Genomic DNA, 4,490 nt, shown 5'->3' with positions numbered 1-4,490 from the left:
AGAAATGAAGAATTATTAACCAGATTCATCTATGAAAATCATGAATTGATGAAGGAAATCATAAATAGGGCTTACCGACGAGTTAAAGTGAAAGAACTACGAATCGGCCAAAAAACCTTGCAATAATCCTACCAAATCGGCACTAGGAGGTCGGGGGTTGATGTGAAAGTGCTCCCAGACGAATGGAGGATATGAGGGAGAAGAGAAACAGCTATTCTTTAAAAAGAACTCATGCCTCTTGACGTTCTGTACATCCACCGCAGGCGTGCGGAGTACCGCCCGTGCGCCCCCACGGAGAGCTTCCAGGAGGCGGTGCACACCCACAGGGCAATCTCGGGAAAAAAACTCTCACTGACTACGAGCGTTCGCGACCGTACATCCGAGCCCACGAGGGGCATCCGCACACCCACAGTGGCTTCTCTGAAATCAGAGAAAAAAATCGCTAAGTGTTCCACACGCCCATGCGGAGAAGTGCACGTAGTGGGCATTCACGAGCCCGGCTCACGGGGGAATGTCGCACACCCTTGTGGCTTCTCGAGGTGGAAGTACCGCGCCCGTACAAGTTTCACAAGGTCGCCCACAGGGGCAAGTTCACGCCTCTGTGCACTCTCGAGATAATTTGACAAACTCTGCAGGAAATCACACGCCCGTGCGGAAATTACTCACGGGCGTGCGATGTCAGCTGAGTGCGTTCACGAGGCGGCCGCCGCACTGTGCCTTCTCTGGATGAGCTCACAATACAAATCCACGGGCGTACGGAAATTCCACACGCCCGTGCGTTTTCACTGGATGCCTTAGAAAAACACTGCAGGGGCTCTGCGAAAGTTTCTAAACATGTTTACACACTCAGAGCCTGCCCTAGTATGCAAGTTGTACCAGTGAAAAACATGGAATAAAGCTCAAACGCCTTGACAAGCACGTCTTCAATGATGCCTCTCGGATGTAGCCTTTATTCGGTCCACTGGTTGCAAAAGTCATCCGAGTAGGCCTAGGCTCGCTCAAAGGCTGAGATTTTTGAAAGAAGGTGTATGGCATAACGTTGATCTGGCCCTCTGAGTCGCGCAATGCCATTTCCTCACCTAGATTGCCAATATTACGAGAATGATGAAGCTTCCCGGGTCTTTCTTCTTGTTCAGCATGTTCTTTTACAATACCGCCGAGCATGAAGCATCTAAAATCACTGAAGCACTTTCCTCCAACTTTATCTGATTAGTCAACAAGTATTTCAAGAACTTCGCATACTTAGGCATTTGGGCCAATGCCTCAACAAAAGGAATATTGATGTGGAGTTGCTTGAACAAACTCAGGAACTTCTTGTACTGTTCATCCCCTTGGTCATTTTTCAATCTAGAGGGATAAGGAATTCTTGGCTTGAAAGGTGGGGGTGCCACCTCTTTCTCTTTGCTTGTTCCCTCTTCTACCTCTATAACCTCGGGTGCGTGTTCTTTTGGCTTCTCACTCGGAAGCCTACCTTCAACCTCACATGCTCTCTAGGGGTTGGTCTGCATGTTGCTTGCAAGCTTCCATGTGGCCTTTCAGGAGAGAGACTTCGTAATTTGCCCACACGGTTTTCAAGGTTATGCAAAGAGGCGGTGTGGTTGCGATGTGTAGCCTCGACTGATTCAAACCTTGTATTTGCAGATTACACAAATCTAGTCAAGTGCTTCTCTAAGTTATTCATTCAGGTTTCCAAAGCAGAGACTTGATAAGTGCTTGTGTGATATGAATGTGAAGCATTCTTTCCTTATGTTAGCATTACTTTTCTCAGATTTTTTTACAATAACATATGTGTTTTTATGTTACTTTTCGTGCGGAGTAGGGGTTGTGAGGCCGAGTATGAAGGAAAAGAAGCCAATGTGGATCATAATGCACCGATTTTTGGAGGAAATCTTGCTAAGGTTCAAACGCGAAGACATAGGTCGGGTGCGAGATGCTAGAGTGTGTGCCAACCTCCTCGTATTTGAGTTAGCACAATAATTTGGAGGGACACAAGGGGAGTCACACTCAAGCATTCCGACTTATGCACATAGAACAAGATCTCCACCAAATTCTCCGTCATTAAAGAAGCGAAGCGATCCACGACGTGAACGTGTACCTGTTTGCGTCACCTCGATGAATGTATGCACTCGGGAAGTATTTTAGGATAGGTATAATAGCACAGTACTATAGCAACGATTACGAGCGGCATTATTCACGACCGGCGAGAAAGCGAGAATTGAGAGAATCCACACGGGCATGTGGAAATTATACGGTGCGTGTGGAAATTCCACATGGGCGTGTGAGAAATCCGGATGCCCATGTGGTACCCGATTCGACCTTATTTATGCCGATTCAGCCACTGATTTTCGGTATTCTTTTTCTCCATCTTTTTCCCCAACTTGAGAGGGTTTCGGCTAGAGTTTTTGAGAGGTATTGGCTGGGGTTTTGGAGAGATTCTACGGCTCGACATCGTCATTCCTTAGGAAGAAGGTTGGTAGGGGAGCTTCGGTCGGGCGTATCTATATCGGACAAGGGAATCTTTGGATGATGAAAGAGGACTCCACAATACCATTGATATGATTATCGAGGGTGTTTTTCTATGGATTCATTGCTTTTACATTCTATTTCTTTGATTGTAGTTAGCACCATGGAGAGCTAAACCACTTGTGGGTACTTGGGTATCTGTGAACCCTAGGATATATTTGTTTCATTGAATCTCTTTATTATGCTTTCAATTAATTGATGTTTGTTGTGAGTTCCAACCTTGAATGCTTGATTATATGAACATTTCCCCTAGAGTAACACTAGGATTGAGAGTTTTTGTTGGTAACCTTGGTGAGTGACACACCACGGCGTTAGAAAAAGCTAGGTTGGAGAGGGTTGAGAGGGGTGAGTCGAGAGGTATGAGTGGGCGTCCCACTTTCCCATCCAATATGATAGATTCTATCTATGTTCCTCGAGTTCTTTGCATCCATAATAGAGTGAAATGATCTAGAGATGACCCTCGCTGGGGGCTTAGTTGCTCGTGCAGCGAGTGAAGCGTTAAGGTGATCTTAGTATCTAGGGCTTAATTATGGTTAGGGGACCTTCCACACGGACCAAAGGGTTAGGGTCTATAATTAGGGAAGAGATTTATCACTTGGAATACCTAAAAGCTCATTGCAACTCTATTCGAGTGCGAGGTTGAGAGGGTTATTTAATCTCTCCTCCGGGACATGTATAGAGTTAGGCATAGTTGACCTTAGATTTGGGACTATGTATTTAAGGATTTCCACGACACACCATTGCATTGATTAGGAAGCATAATAGAGGGTTCTTGCAGTTGAAATGATTATCCTAGGCAGAGCATTATCCGAGTACCCCATCTTTATCGATTGCCATACCTCCCTCTTTACTCTTACTCTCTTACTTGTTTTTACTTTTGAGAATTGAATCATTATCACACTTATCACTACTGATCTTTCACATACCTAAGAAGCAGATTAAGTGTTTTTATTCCTTATTCCCTATGGATTCGATACCCGCTCATTCGGGATTATTACTTCGACAAACCTATGCACTTGCGGGATATATGTAAGGGGACCTTGTCAAAACTCTATTTTGCACCTGTGGTGCTTGTTGTTGTTGTTATTGGAAACCCGGTGGCCCCATAGACTTTTGTGGACCCTGATTAGTCCATGAGAAATTGGGATGATTCTTCCAACCCGGATTGTAGGTATTGCTATATGGGTTTCCTTGAGGTCTCATGCCATTACTTACAAAATTAATGTTCTCCATCGAAGAAAACATCACCGATAGAGATCGAGCAATCAGAGGGAGCATGTCCTCCACCACACCCGATGTAATTAGTCACGGCCGCCACTCTATTTGAAGTTAGAAGATCTAACTTCTTACTCAAATTTTCCACTTAAGTCGCCAATGAAGTTACCTCATCTATTTCATGGAGACCGGCCAATTTTTTCTTCTTCCTAGCATTCCATTGGTAGCTGTTTAACCCCATTTCTTCAATTAACTAACGGGCCTCATTGGGGGTCTTGCTACCTAAGATACCTCCTGCTACCGCATCGAAGAGTTGCCTTGTACTCGGGTTCAAACCATTATAAAAGGTCTGAACAATCATCCACTTCGGGAATTCGTGTTGCGGCACTTTCTCAGGAACTCCTTAAACCTTTCCCATGTCTCAAATAGAGACTCCAATTCCAACTGAACAAAGGATGAGATCTCATTCCTAAGCTTTGCTGATTTTTACGAGAAAAAGTAGCGGGACCAAAAAGCTTTCTACCATCTACTCCCACGTCGCAATTGCGCTATAGGTAATGAGTGTAGCCCTGCTTCGCTCTCCCCTTTAGGGAAAAAATGGGAAGGCTCTCAACTTGATTACATCATCCGTCACCCGTTTATCTTGACATATCACACACAGGAAAAGCTCTCTATTTGTTGTTTGGATCTTCATCGGCCAAACCATTGAATTGTGCGGATTCTTTTGCAACAAGTGGATGAATGCTGAGCTT

The 4,490-nt window shown here is 44.8% G+C and overlaps 1 non-coding gene across 1 annotated transcript; it reads left to right on the top strand.

Annotated features, from left to right (window-relative positions):
• The first annotated feature begins 4,109 nt into the window (after positions 1–4,109).
• On the top strand, positions 4,110–4,215 carry LOC120256429. The gene has a single exon (XR_005535300.1). It is a non-coding gene; the product is annotated as a small nucleolar RNA R71 (small nucleolar RNA).
• The last annotated feature ends 275 nt before the right edge of the window (positions 4,216–4,490 follow it).

Source organism: Dioscorea cayenensis, unplaced genomic scaffold (genome assembly GCF_009730915.1).
Source record: "Dioscorea cayenensis subsp. rotundata cultivar TDr96_F1 unplaced genomic scaffold, TDr96_F1_v2_PseudoChromosome.rev07_lg8_w22 25.fasta BLBR01001440.1, whole genome shotgun sequence".
Taxonomy (NCBI): domain Eukaryota; kingdom Viridiplantae; phylum Streptophyta; class Magnoliopsida; order Dioscoreales; family Dioscoreaceae; genus Dioscorea; species Dioscorea cayenensis.
The sequence above is the reverse complement of the archived record's forward strand: the minus strand, read 5'-3'. Positions and strand labels throughout refer to the sequence as shown.